The sequence below is a fragment of the Ambystoma mexicanum genome, chromosome 4p (assembly GCF_040938575.1).
Source record: "Ambystoma mexicanum isolate Mex_15411 chromosome 4p, UKY_AmexF1_1, whole genome shotgun sequence".
In the NCBI taxonomy this organism is placed as follows: domain Eukaryota; kingdom Metazoa; phylum Chordata; class Amphibia; order Caudata; family Ambystomatidae; genus Ambystoma; species Ambystoma mexicanum.
In genome coordinates this window covers 21,368,008-21,383,728 of record NC_090927.1, presented here as the reverse complement: position 1 = coordinate 21,383,728, position 15,721 = coordinate 21,368,008, and positions in this window count along the sequence as shown.

Sequence of the window (15,721 nt, the reverse complement as noted above, 5' to 3'; positions counted from 1 at the left end):
CTGAAATTTATCCTGAGGAAATTCTGGTCCAACGTGATAGACCGCCCAATGAACAATACTTAGGGATTTAAAAGTAATCCGCTGCTGCACTGGAAGCCAGTGCAAGTGGTACAATACCGGGCTGATATGGGCACCATATATGGTTGCAGTAGCAACTCGAGCAGGTAAGTTCTGCACCAATTGCACCCAGCGGATCAAGCCAACCGGCTGAGCCAAAAACAGAGCATTGCAATAATCGATCCTGCTTGAAACCAATGCAGCCACAATAGGCAGGCGCAGACATGCAGGAAGAAAGGGCAAGATTGTATGAAGAACCTACAACAGGAAATGGCCAGCCTGGCATACTGCACTCACCTGTGCCGCCATAGAGAGTGACGTGTACAGGTAAACCAGTGCATTAGAGCTCTGGCCAGGATCATGCAGCTGTCATTCGATAGGTGGTGGGTTACCGGGCCACATCTGACCCCTTTGGCTTGCTTCTCTGGGTGAACTCCCCATTCTGGTAGCAGTGGTGAAGTACTTGGGGCTTTACCTGTCCACGTCACTCTCTATGTTTGTTTGTTTCTTTCTTTCTTTATTTATTTCTAATGTGCACCAGACCCGAAGGTATCAGGGCTCAGTAGCAAGACAATGCAACGCTTACAGAGTTACAAGGTAAGGTCAAGGTAAGACATAAATACAGATTGTACACAGGTAGGACATACATAAGCACAGCAAGCAGGTATTACAGTATGTCTGGCCAGAGCTCTAATACTCTGTAGACTAGATTACTGCAATGCTCTGTACATCGGTGCTAACAAAGACATTATCCAGAGGATACAAATCCTCCAAAATAACGCATTAAGAGCCGCTCTAGGTGTGAACAGAAGAGTATACATCTCTGCGACCAGACGCCAAAACAACTGGTTCTCGACTCACAATAAAATTCTTCTAAAAACTGCATCCCTCACCCACAAAGCATTAAATAACGCTGCCCCCAGCTATCTCTCGGATAGACTACGCAGAAGAACATCCATCAGACGTATGAGAGCCAGCAATGCCAATTGCCTCACTCTACCAAGATTCAGACTCACCAAGGCTGACGGTAGTAGCTTTCCTCTGGAACTCCATGCCACACCCCCTTAGAGAAGATCAGCCTTAGTTGAGCTTTAGACATGATTACATTAACCTACTCAAATCCACTCATCCTTAGGACTGATTGTTTTATTACCTATCTGTATATTCCACTAAAACATACTGCAATACCTGCTTGCTGTGCTTATGTATCCTACCTGTGTACAATCTGTATATGCGTCTTACCTTGACCTTACCCTGTAACTCTGTACACGTTGCATTGTCTTGCTGCTGTGCCCTGATACTTTCGGGTCTGGTGCGCATTAGAAATAAATAAACAAACAAACAAATAAACAAACATAGAGAGTGGCTTCTACAAGTTCTTCACCGCTGCCACCAGAATGGGGAGTGCACCAAGAGAAGCAAGCCGAAGGTGTCAGACGTGGCCAGGGAACCCACCACCAAGACCTCAGTCTTGTCCCCATTTAACTTGAGCCAACTGGTGCCCACCCAGTCCCCCACGTCCAAAAGGCAGTCATGCAGACGAGATGATGCACCATGCTGGTCAAGATCTAAACAGACCAGGATTTGCATGTCATCAGCGTAAGAATAGCACCTAAAGCCATGGGAGCGGATAAGAGCAATCAGGTAACAAATATAGACGTTGACTGACATCGGGGACAAAGCAGAGCCCTGAGGAACCCCACAGAACAGAGAGTGAACAGAGGACAGAAAAGAAGAGAGAGCTACAGACTGGCCTCGACCAGACAAAATAGAAGTGAACCAGACTAGCACAGGACCATATATTCCAATCGCCGCGAGCCGGGAAAGGAGGAGGGGGTTATCGACAGTATCAAAAGCTGCTGACAGATCGAGCAGAATCAGGGCCCCCACTCCTCCACTGTCAACCATCCTAGCGAGGTCATCCATAACTGAGACTAGAACACTCTCTGTACCACTTTCCGGCCAAAAAACAGACTGAAAGGGATCAAGAATTAAAGAAGACTCCAAGAAAGAAGAGGAGAAATCAGAGCTCCAAGAAGCTGCATAAAAAATGGAAGTAAAGAAATATGATGGACGTTAGATAAAATGGAGGCCATTCCCATCCACTTTCTACCCCGCCCTGCCATAAGCATGTCCTCCGAGGCTTCTCCTTGCATGTGCTACTTGAGCTAAGTTTATCAGGTGTAACATCAAACAGTGTGCTTGAAATGCCTGCCAGTGTAATTTCAAAGGAGCATTCTTTGAGTTAATGGCCTAATTGGAAATTTACATGCACTACTAGTGTAATGAAAATGTCTTAACCAAGTGTGCCTTCAGCCACTTGATTTATATGCAGTGTGCCTGTCCTTCACTGAAGTACTTAAAAACAGGCATTGACAAAGCCAACAGGTTTGGTCTGCTTATCGATATCAAATAACCATTTGCCAGGCACTACTGTTATATGTCCAGGTACTCGCATCACTTTACAGCAGCTGCCAATAATGGGCAACTAATACTATTGCAGCAGTGCCCGGCAAATACCGACCCCAATCGTACATAAAAGTAAAACCTTTGCCATTGCCAATGCTTGTTTAGCGGTTGTATTGGCATTTTTGGAAAAGTTGACACTTTCCATTTAGCAATGCACTACCCACCAACTCATTTAGGAATTGTTACCAAAACAATGACCAGGTATCAAGGGTTTTTGATCACTGCCCACTCTGTAAATCTCCACCAAATCATCGAAACTTACAGTTCCTGACGGTGCATTTTTGGAAGGCTTGGTTCTCTGAAGTTATTTCCTTTCTTTTTAAGTTTAGTTTAATTGATGTTCCAAGGCAAGTACACACCACTTCAAGGCAACAAATAGAAACAATCTCAAATGACAGCACTTGGAGGTGCTGGGCACCTACCACTGTCCCCTGATACAGAATGAGAGGAGTGGGGGTGCAGAAGTGTGAGCTCTATGGCTTTAGCCGGTCTTGCAGTGATGTCTTCACCTGTGGGTTCTCTTGCCAGTTCTATACTCAGACAATGAAAGTGTATACTTCCTAATTGCCCAGAGACAAGCATCCCTGAATAGCCCACCAAAAAACCTTCTGACTAAGCATTTAATCCTTCAACGTCAAAAAGCCAGACTCATCTGCATTTTCAGCCAGACTCTTACCTTCACATGTATCTGAAATGCGTGATGTTTGGTGGCCGTCTGCCTCTAGTGCCAGTGTAGCAACACTATGCTTGCTGCTTCGCCTATGGGCAAAGATATGATGGATTGTGATCCGAGTTCTGCAGAGTGTGTGGAATTAATCCATGCCGGTGTAGCAACACTATGCTTGGTGCTTCGCCTATGGGCACAGATATGATGGATTGTGATCCCAGTTCTGCAGAGGGTGTGCAATTAATCTTAAGGATCAGCAGTGGTGTTTCTGCTTAAGGGTTTAAGGTGCTTCATGAGCCCACAGGTCCCTTAATATCCTCCAATGAAATGGGTTACTTGATCCTTCTCACCATAGCATCTGAATAAGCCTGGTGGATCGGGCAGCAACAGTGTGTGTTTTATGATATATATTGTGTTGTAGAGTAGTAAAAACATCTTAATGCTCTTCTTCTCGACCCTCGAATGTTCTAAGGGTTTACAAGCTTCACAGTTTTTTCCCCCTGTATCCTTATCTCGGCTGATGCAGAGATGGACCAGCCCTTGACAGCCTCCTCTTCCTCCCCTATAAATGGTGAGGACTGTCCCCTCTATAAGGGGAACTAGTAACACCTGGAGCTGATCTCAGACCCGAGGCTGACTTTTAGAATCTCCTGGGAGTGTGTCTCCAATGAGTGGCCAAATCCCAGAAGCCTTCTTGTTTACTGCATGATGTGGTAATCACACACGGCTAATTAATGGTAACAGATATGCTAAATGTGGATATACAATGTGAAGTCCTATGATCAGATCACTGTCCATACTTCTTTGTCCTAATCGTTCTCATGACCTTTCGAACTCCAGATTTGACCCCTACATGAGGAGAACAGAATATCCATATGGAGTATAAAAACACCCATTTTATGGATTTTCTTTTTCACCTCATACAGGGGTCACGTAGACAGATTGGTAGAACATGTATGGATTGTCAATGGAGAATGTTCTAGGTTGCCTAATGTTTCCCCCCTGCTCCCTGGAACAGCACGCATTCCAATATAGACAACCTCCTTATAGTGCAATGATGAATTGACACCATTTGCAGATGAAGTATTTATGATTATGTTTGAGGTATTTGTTGTATTTTTATTTGGAACTTTGGAGCACAAACATAGCTAGGGGTCATTGGAACACTGTACAAGGTTGGTTCAAGATTACATCCACTGTATATGTCACCCCCAGAGTGTACAGGTTTAGTCTGTGCATCTTGGAGGTCTTGACCCACAGTGGTGCTTTACAGATAGAAGGAAAGTGATTTGTAAGGTAAGTTGGCCAATCCTGGGAGGGGCAGTGGGGTATTTAAACAGAGGATTGGTGGGTGTGCATTGTGGGTTACTTGGGTGAGGACAGGAGGCAGTGGAGGACATCCAAGAGGCAAGAGGGGGCGAGAGTAACTGGAGTGCAGACGCTATTGGAGAGAGGGGTTCTGTTGAGTATTTGTGTGTGAGAGTGGAGAGTGTGAGGAGTAGAGATAGAGTAGGTGTAGCAGGGTGGTAGTGGTAGTGGAGGTTGTAGTTATCGTGGGAGTGGTAGGGTGATATAGGGAGTAGGAAGCAGTTGGTAGTAGCAGCGGTAGTAGGTGTGAGTGAGTGGTAGTTGCAGCAGAGAGAGCATTGGTAGTGAGAGATAATAGTTCTAGTAGCAAAGTGGTAGTGAGAGGGAGTAGAGTGACAGGAATAGTGGTAAGAAAGGAGAGGGTGTAGCAGTGGAGAAGGAGTAGTAGGATCATGAAGGTAGTAAAGTGTAAGGTAAGACCGACTGTACAAGATGAGAGAGTGAAACAGAATGAAAAAAGGCACCATCCCTAATGACACCCTTACAACAATAAGGGCTAGGCCAGGTAAAGACGAGAAGGCCCTATTGAATCAGTTAGCCATCGATTTAGGGATAAAACCATCAGTTTTTGAAAGAGTTGAAAGAGAACAGACAGTCAGTTGTTACCACTGCCGAGCACTAACGTTTCTTATAAGGATGCCTGAGCTAGAGAGGAGGAAAAGACTGGAGAAGTCTTGCCAGAGAGGCACGGCGCTGGCGCCCAAAACCCAGAATTCAGCATCCAACCTGTCTGTAAATCCTGGAATAAATACCCTTGGACTTGCTAATCGAGTCAGAGTGGTTATTTGTGGTGGTCACCTCATCACACTGTAAAAGTGTACCTTTATCACTTTAAATGGGCAACTTAAATATGTGAAAATAGGTTGCTATGAATCACCCTTTCCATTTTGTCTGGAACAATGAAGCATTAACAATCTTATTCTGCTTGATGTATACCCAGGAATCCCTTCCATCAGATTCCTGTTCTAGATATGCACAAGAGGAGATGTCCATTGTACTTCCCTTATGATTCTCCCATGCTAGACGTCATTACACAGAGAAAGAGCCAGGGGATTTCACTGTACATACACCATGGGACCTAGTCTATAAAACATATATATTTCTTCCTGTAACACATACAATTCTGAAATGTTCCGTAGCTCCGGGGGATGCCCAATATATAGACATTCCTGCCCTCTGTACTGACCAATAACAGGGACCAGGATTTAAACTAATTCCCTTTACAGTATCACTCCCCAGGATTATTTTCCATGGATATTATACTCGCATATCAGTTTTATTTGGCTGTCTCACAGGCAGGTGAGTACCCTCTTATGTTCTAGTTCAATTCCTCTCCCTCTAGAAACAGGTGAGTATCAACCTGCATCTACCTGCACATTGTATGTTCCACAGTATTGCATCCTTTGTATACTTATGTTTGCCTGTAAACTTTCCTACCATACTGTAACTGTAACTGTATCTTAAAAAACTCTTACAAGCGCACAGATGCCTATGGGCCCGGTTGTGCTCTATAAATAAATAAACAATACAAACAATACAAACAATCAGCAAGATGAGATCAGCTTTCCTCCACAGCCTGTCTGCTGTCTCTTTGTCTAAAGGAGGCCTGGGACTTTAACCCCTACTAGGCCTCACTTATAGGGTTTTGATGATGATGGTCCAAAATGGGTTCATAAGGAGTGCAATCTACTCCTTCTCCTTCCTGTTGTTATCAGTTCTGCTTCTTTCTATCCATCAGTGAGTGAGTGAGTCTCTCCCCTAGAGTGTGTTGAATATTTTATATAACAAAAACCCTCCCTTTCTTTTGAGGTGTTCATAATTTCTCCAACCTGGTTTGTTAATAAATGTCATTGGACAGTGTCCAAAAGTGACATCAAATCATATCGACCCAATCACAAACATTGGGCATATTAGTGAAGGGGACAATCTGATGGGAGTAACTTCTCCATCCATTTTCCCTCCCTGTAAATCTGAATTTATCTAAGAGATTTCTTGCATTCAACATTCTAAGATTCTGAAATAGTATATTCCAAACATATGGCATCTTTACTAATTGTCTCACCCGATTTCTCTCTCTGACACAAACCAAACAATTCAATTTCACCATTAAAGCATACATCTTCATACTTCCTTATACTGTCATAGACATATTATATGTCTATCTCAAAGTAATGGGCTGCCAATCGATAAAGCACGCTATAACATATATATCACTGATCTATGCTGTTTCTATGTGATCAAATCCAAATTCACCTAATTTACATAATGAAAATGTCCTCAAACAAATTTCATTTTTATATCAGCTAATGGAGCATTTGAAGTTGGACATTCTAAGACACAAAGGAACTCTCTAGTAAAGAATTATGAGTCATATAGTGAATCCCACCATAACATCCAAGAGGCATTCTTTCAAATAGAAAATATGACATGGTATCCGCAGTTAGATCTGCTAATACGAGAGCATATGGGCCATTTTGCTCTTAGATCAGGGCTAAACATATTTATGACGTCAGCAGCCTGGTAGTAGTATAGTGTTTTGTAGTTTGAATTCTTTGGGGGTTTCCAGGGCTTGGCAGATTTGAAATAAAATGTTCTGTTTTTACAAGTGTCAAGATTCCTTTCGTCCGAAAGGCCTGGGAAATTGAAATCGCAGAGTGGACACAACAGGTCCACTGGTCAAGCTGAATGCCTATTATTCTTTCAAGAGGATAAACCCACCACACACAGATGCACACCATAAAGACGCCCTCTTACAGTCTACCACAGGTTCTGCGTTCCAGTAACCAGGTTCCAGAGATGGCCAATATCTTTATAGCTATGCTTCAAATGAAACCCCATATCTGTTCTGTTCTGTTGGGGGTTGGAGAACTTCAGATGTCAAAGTTTAGACCTGGCTTCATGTAATCTGGTCACATTCTCAATTGCCACTTTTAAAGATACATGTTCTTGTTCCCCTAGATTTCACCTTTTCATAACATGGCAGTTTATCCATTGTATTAACTCCTATCAAAGATCCACATTTTTCAACATATGTAGGTTTCCTAAACCTAACTCTTAATTTCTGTAAAGTAAAAAAGAACAAAGAGCAGCAGAAAATACAAATGTGTTTTTTTCTGCTACTTTAAAATCCAGTGATTCAACCTCAGATTGAACAAATCTACATTTTAATAAAAGTTGCAGAGTGCTTTCTAGTCCTTGGAAATGCTTACCTTGGGCTTTGTCACTATATGTTGATTCAAGGGGACTTGAAAATATTGCATATTTTTCTTGCAAGTGGGTTTTCAAAATGCTGTACACAGGCCACAGCTTACATGTTTGTGTTTAACATAGCGTATTGCTCTGCATCTTTTCTTCCAATTGGATTTCTCTACACCATCATATGTGATGCTTACACCCAAAAATTGGGCTTTGCCCAGACCTGTAACCCGGCCCAGGACCCTGTAATGTCCCTGCCTGTCGGGGTTTAAGGCTTAAATAGATGCAACACTAGCTGGGATACCCGGCGTTGCCCGTGTCCTGATCGAGTAGTGTCTCATGTGCGCTAGAGGATGTTGCTCTTGTCCTCATGTCAGCAAGTCTTATTTCAGTTTGCTCTTGCATCTCGTTTGCCCTGGAGAAAGTTGCTCTTGTTCTCTGGTCGGCAAGTCATGCTGCTGTTTGTTGTTGTGTTTCAGAAGCTCTTGATATTGATATTCACTTTGCATCAGATGGAGCTTTTCCAAGTGATGTTTTGTTTTTTGTGCTGCATGTTTCAGTCACTTAATGGCCTCAGCACATTTGAGTAAATGTCCAAGAAAGATTGATTGATTGTTGTCAAGACGTGGGTTACCGTGAGGACTGAAGTACCTCCATCCCCAAGCACCAGTCAGAGAAGCAATATACACTCACTGACCGGTTTTTGAGGCCACTGTTGGGCTGGAATGGCAGCACCAGACTCCCAGATAGCTGAAAAGGAACAGAGCAGGGTTGTAGACAATGTATTACAATGTATTTAACCACAATGTAATTCACAGAGCTAGGTAAACCACCTACCAACTATGGGGAGCCTTGGATGGACTTGATGAAGGGAAAAGGAGGGAACCCCAGAAATAGGATAGGCTCCCCTTTTGTAGAGATGCAGCGCAGGATGTAGAAAAGGTCCAGCATCAAGTACCAGCAGGGAAAAATCCAGTTTTGAGAGTCCATATAAATCCACAGTTCTGTATCCCTGGTAATCCTGAGGCAAGGGTAACTCCAGTTCATCAGAACACAAGAAAGTTCCAAATCCAAAGACAGTGCAAAAGCAGTCCAGAGGTTGAGCACGCAAGAGGGAACCAGGAGAAGGAGAAGGCAACCAAAATCCAAGGGGTTATCCACGTACAGCCCAGTAGAGCAAAGCAAAGGTCAGGTAAACACAGAAGCAAGAACCGAAAGCACCCAAGAATGCCAAACGCCGTCCGGAACACAGCTGAGAAGCAATTGTTGGCATGAGTTGTGCGCCTTTATACCTATTTCCTTGGTAACTGGTCACGCGACCCCTTGCAGATCCCGTGACTGGATCCACCCATTTGCCATACATTGAGGAGTCACCATGGCAACCGCCAGCTGAACTGTGGCTTTTTCTGCAGCCACGCAGCTCTCTGTGGGCTCCAGTGCCATCCCCTTGCTGGGAAAGAGGAGTGGATGAGAAGTGGTGGCAACCACGCCCCTGCAGACCTGGTGAAACAGGGTCAGGACACAGCGGAGTGATGGATGCCTGAGAGCGGGCCGATTCCGGGACGATGAAGGAGGTAGGTGCGTGACAGAGTCCACCCCAAGGGCTCACGACCCTGCAGGTGGTAAGGGCTGTCCCGATGGAAACAGGCAACCAGAACAGGGGCGTACACGTCGGCAGCAGGTTCCCAGGATTGTTCCTCAGGAACAAACCCTTTCAATAATGAGGTATTGGAGTTGACCTCTACAAACACAGGAATCCAGAATAGCATGAACTTCGTATTCATCATTAGAGCCCTGAATTAGGGGTGAAGGAGGAATCACAATCCAAGTGGATGGAGGGCAAGATTTCAAGAGCAGCACAGTACCAGCAGCGCTCAGGTCGTAGTAGCTGAAGCGGTTTGAAAATGTTTGTGAAAAGCTCTGTGCCAGTAAACAGTACTTGTCAGTACTTCATGGTTCCCCTTTCTTTAAGATTTGGCTGGTGGCAGTGGTATCTACCCTATTTTTCCTACCGCGGTCCATTTAAATAGCCTTGGCACTGTTTTAGGCTAAGTTAGTAGCCTCGAACTTAAATCCGCTGGACCACATTTACTTTTATTTGGTTCTGGCTGGGTTTATTCGACATTTCTTTTTGTAAAGGTCCCTCTCGTGTTTTACTTTACGTGCCAAATCAGGTTTGGTTCCTTTGTTCGCCGTCCTTTGGCAGGGTTCTGTACAGAAACCCTCCTTAGGCACCTGAGAGTCTAGGTAGACAGGATATGAGGGAGGGGTTTTAGGACAGCCACCCTGCACAGGGTTCCCAGGACAGCCACCCCGCTGTGTGATTGACAGCCAGGCTGTGTGAATGGGGGAAAACTGCATAAAAAGCTGGTCTCTGGGACTTGGAAGGCAGAGTCACCACTGGATCGAGAGAACCGAAAGAACCGAAGAGAAGCCGAAGTAAGAGGACCACTACCACGACTGAACCTCCCGGTGAAGACCTGCTGTGGGTCAGAATCTCCAAACGTCGATGACAGAGAAGATCTGCAAGGAATCTTTATTTATTTATTTATTTAATTTGTTACACGCCCAGACCCTCGGGTATCACTGCGTGGTTACAAGACAATTTAGGAATTGGTCATACATTGTTACAGGGTACAAAATATTAAGTATAGATGGCGAGCTATTTACAGTTCACAGTTTTCAATGGCGTCTTACACTTGGCTGTGGCATGTCCCATAGTGCTAATATTGGTTAAATAACCAGGTTTTTAGCAATTTTTCGTAACAAGGGAAGGAAGATTCTTTTTGATATTAATGGGGAGGGTGTTCCAGTGTTTAGGGGCTAGAAAGGGAAGCTGCTGCCCTCCGCTCTAATAGTTTTGTAATGAGGGGGTGCCAGTAGGAGGTTGTCATTGGATCTTAGTGATCTAGTGTATTATTTTAGGTGTAGAGTGTTGTTAAGGTAAGTTGGGCCTTTTTTGGTAAGACATTTGTGTGCAATGCATAGTGTTTTAAAGATAATTCTTGCTTTGATGGGAAGCCAGTGAGCATCCTTCCTTGTTTTAGAAATGTGGTCCGATTTATTTATTCCTAAGGCTGCTCTTAGGACTTTGTTTTGACGTAGTTGCATTTTGGAGAGGTTGGTATTGGATGTGCCTAGTAACATTGGATGTGCCTAGTAACATTGCAGTAATCTAATTTCGACAATACTAAGGCCCTGGCCAAGGTAAGGCAGTTTGTTGGGGTCAGATATTGTCGACAGAGAGCAATAGGTTTAGAGGTGTAGGCCTTGGAAGAGGCAAGTGCGTTAATATGTTTAGTTATAGTGAGACTGCCATCGAGGTAGACTCCTAATGTTTTCACTTGCTTCAGCGCTGGAATAAAGGTGCCATCGATATTTATAGCTGAGCAGTCTGGGTGGAGAGCCACTATTTTAGCTGGGGATCCTACGATGAGAACTTCTGTCTTCTCATCATTGAGACAGAGACTATTTAGTGCCATCCAATTTTGGATGATGACGTATATTTTGTTGATGGTCGCGGTATCCTGATCATAGTTACCTGTGAGTGGTATGAGGATCTAGGTGTCATCTGCAAAAGTGGTGTAGAAAACACCCATGTCGTCTAATGCTGAGAAAAGGAGTTTGGTGTAAGAGTTATACAGAGTGGGGGAGAGACATGATCCTTGGGGCACACCTATGGGAACTGGGATGAGGTTGGCTGCTTCTTTGCCTATGGACACTCTGGAAGTACGATCAGTTAAGAAGGATTTCACCCATGCAGTGGCTTCGCTGGAGAAGTTGAAGTCCCGAGCAAATGTGGTGCATAGTTTATCATGGTCCACCAGATCAAATGCTGCAGAGAAGTCCAACAGCAGGAGGATGCAGAGTTTCCCTGAATCTCTGATGGCATCCATCTGGATTTTGAGGTCCAAAAGTGCTGTTTCTGTACTGTGTTTCAGCCTAAAGCCTGATTGTCTGGTGCCGAGGAGCTAATGCAATTCCAGGTGAGTTTGAATTTGATTGTAAGCTAGTTTGTTAATGATTTTGAGTAGGAATGGGACCATGGCAATGGGTCAATAATTAGTCAGAATAGTGGGCTCTAGATTTGGTTTTTGTAGAAGCGGGGTAACCCAGGCTTCTTTGATGCACGCTGGAACTGTATTGGAATTGAAGGAGGAGTTGACAAATTTGGTAATGGTGGGGGTCAAGGTGGAGGCACATGCTTTGACTAATTTGGCTGGGACGGTATCTGCTTTGCAAGTAGAGGCTTTTAATTTGGAGATGGTGTCAAATACAAGTTCTTGGGTGACAGGCGTGATATGGAATAAGGGATTAAGGTTATCGAAGGTGGTGGTGAGCGGGTTGGTGGTGAGGGTATTATTATCTGCTAGTAGCAGTCTTTTGGTGATTATTTTGTTCTGGAGCACAGCAATTTTGGAGGCAAGTGCATCTTGTATGGTAGTACACCATTCTTTGCTGGAGTTGGTGGGTGTTTCAGCTGGTAAGGGGTTTTGTAGTTCTCTAAGGATAGAGAAAAGTTCTTTAGAGTCTGATACTGCATTACTGATGTGGGCATTGTAGGAATTAGCTTTGAGGGAGATGATGGCTGTTTTGTAGGTTTTGTTGGCATCCTTGAAAGCTTTGGCCGAGTCAGGGGTGGGGTGTTTACTGTGGGCGTGTTCAAGAGATCTTCTTCCCTTGAGCTGGTGGGACCAACCAGTTCTCCAAACACCAAGCAAGGCCTCCCTCCCCTGGTCGAATTTGCTGTGCACAGCTGCAGTGAACCGGATAGCCAGGAGGACCGGACCCTGTTTGGGTTTTAAGGAGCGCACCTTTTATTAGTAGCTTTGCTCTGCTGCTGGTTTCTTCCCTGGGCAGTGCAGGACCCTTCAGTATTCATCCTTTAAGTCAGTCTGACAGACTCTTCAGGAACCGTGAACCTGCAGGATCTTTCGCCAATCCGAGGGCTTGTCCTTCTCCACTCTTTTAAATAACATTTCTTCCGACCAACTTCATTTCGAACTCTTGGAAAAGACTTAACCGTGTACTACTCTGTGTGATCCTCTGCAAAGACTCTGAACCATTAAGTTGGGCCCGGGCCTATTGATTTGAATCCTCATTGTAGCAAGCCTTTTCTAGATTGCCCTGCCTACTTACTTGTTGGTGCAGCTTAATTTTGCATTACCTTGTCTTTCCCTCCCTTTTTAAATTGCTGGAGTGCCATTTTGCTCACACTTCATTTTGAGCTTAACTTGTCCAGAATTGATTGGGTGTAGTATATTAAGATTGTGATTTTTCTGCTGCTTTACTTAGTGAACTGTTTTACAAATTAATGTGTAAACAAATGTATATTCTTTTACTCAGAAACCTTGAGTCAGTGTTTGTTTGAACCATAGTGATTACTGTCCTTTGTGTAACTGTTGATACTGCTCACTTTACCCTTGAGATAAGTCTGCTGCTCAGCCATCGCTACCACTTTACTGTGTAGCACAGGCTTGCACTAAAGGTGAATTTGTACTTGCACTTGTACTTAATTGTGTGTGGTGTTTCCAAAGGTTACTGCATCTGATTCTGCCTAACAGGTCTCTCAGACAGAAATCGGCCATGGGGTGGAAGAAGAAGGCAGGCCAGCAATGGGCAGGGTACAGGGGTGTTGTCCATACAAGGAAAACAATGGGGAGAACCCAGTAGAAGAGTGAGGTGCATTATTATACGCAAATTCTGCCACATGAAGGACCTGACACCAGGACATCGTAGGTACTCTTCAAGTGTCTGATTTACGCGCTCTGTCTGGCCATTGGTTTCAGGATGGTAAAATGATGAAAGGGGGGCATCGATACCCAATAGTGCTGTGAGTGACCTCCAGAACTTAGAGGTGAATTGTGCACCTCTATCTGAAACCAGAATGGATGTAAGTCCGAATAGACAGAAGATATCAGAGAAGAAGAGGTTGGCTAATGTGGGAGGCAGAGGGAGGCCTGAACATGGGACAAAGCGATCCATTTCTGTAAAGCAATCCACCACCACCCAAATAGTATCAAACCCCTGGATATTAGCAGCTCAGTTATAAAATCCATGGTAACCATATGCCAAGGCTGGTGTGAGAGTGGCAAGGGTTGGAATAAGACTAATGGTTTGTCTTCACAGCTCTTATATTGGGAACAGATGGACCAACCGTCAATGTTCTCTGTGAGATCCCGACGCATGGAAGGCCACCAGCACCAGCGTTGGAGGAGAGTCAGGGTATGCTTTTGCCCGGGATGCCCATTGATGAACGCATCATGTGACCATTGCACGGCCTGAAGTCATGTGTGTTGTGTTGGCAAAAACAGTCTATCCTGGACAAAAGGGAGACCCTCCCTCGAGGAGCACAGTGTTCAAGTCTTGCAGACACTTGGGAGTTTGTGAAACCCAATTGCGGATGTCTGTAATCAGAGCAGGGGGTGAGTACACAAACAGATGACATGAGACTTATCAAGGACGGTGTCTGGAAAAACAGGAAGCATATCCCATCCTGCCAGGCGAGAAAATTCATCGGCTTTACCATGAACAGATTCTGGGTGATGCAAAATACTGAAATCAAATGCAGAGAAGAACAGATAGCAGCAGACTTGCCGGCTATTGATGCATTTCATGGTGGCCAAGTCCTGGATGTAACGATTGTCCGAATAGACAGTTACAGGCCACTTGACCCAGAGTAAGTGATGCCTCCAGGCCTGAAATGCGTCTTCCACGGCCAGTAGTTCTTTTCCAGTGACCATGTAGTAGATCTCATTCGGGGAGAATTTACGGGATTTGTAAGCCACTGGATGTAATAGACCAGGCCTTCGTGAGTATAAGAACTGACCCTAGGGCAAATGATGAGGCATCAGCCTCCACTACAAAAGGCAGGTCTAGATTGGGATGTTGTAGAATTGGGGCCATTGTGAACGCTGCCTTTAGTGAATCAAAGGTTTCCTGGTAAAGTGTGGTCCAGATGAAAGGGGTCTTGGGACTAGTGAGGTTAGTCAAAGGTGAGGCAATGGCAGAGAAACCAGAGATAAACCTTTGATAGAAATGTGCAAAGCCTAAAACGGACTGGAGGGCTTTGACGTTAGTGGGAACGGGCCAATTAAGTACAGCTTGGATCTTTTTTGGTATTCATGGATAGACCTTTGGAGGTGGTATGAAAACCCAGAAATTCGATCGCTGACACATGAAAGAGGAATTTCTCTGGCTTTGCATAGAGTGAGTTGTTGTTTAGACATGTTAGAACCTCTTGGACATGTTTTACATGAGTCTTGTAGGAAGGTGAAAAGATCAGAATATCATTGAGGTAAACAATGACGTATGTGTCTATAATATCATGGAAGATGTCATTCATGAACCGTTGAAACGTGGTGGGGGCATTGCACAGCCCAAAAGGCATAATTGTGTACTCGTAGAGGCCGTTCCAAGTGCAGAACACCGTTTTCCACTCGTCATCCTTTCTCATACGGACCAAATTGATTGCCCCCCGGAGGTCTAACTTGGTAAAGATTGTTGCGTGACCTAGCTGTTCCAGTAACTCTGAGATCAGTGGATTGGGGTATCGGTTTTTGATGGTAATTCGGTTGATACGTCTATAGTCCACACACGGACGGAGGTCACCTTCCCGCTTGGCCACAAAGAAGATCAGGCTGGCAGCGGGAGACTGTGAAGGTCGGATATTGATGCATTTCAACCAAGTCGAAGGGCCAGGGTTATGTATTCCTTGAAGGCCTAGTCCTCGGAGGGGGACAGTGACTATATATACGTCTGCAAGGAATCTCTTCTGTACATTCCTTTACTTTCTGGCACTTGCTGCCCTGCATACCATACAAAACCGCTTCACAGTTCAAAAAGTGTGTGTGGAATAGCTTTCATGTGTTACCTTCCCTTCAATGTTTGGTGCTTGATGTGCCAAAGAATTCCACTTTTTAAATTTAAATTGACACATCATTGTAACTTTAACCTGCACTTTAA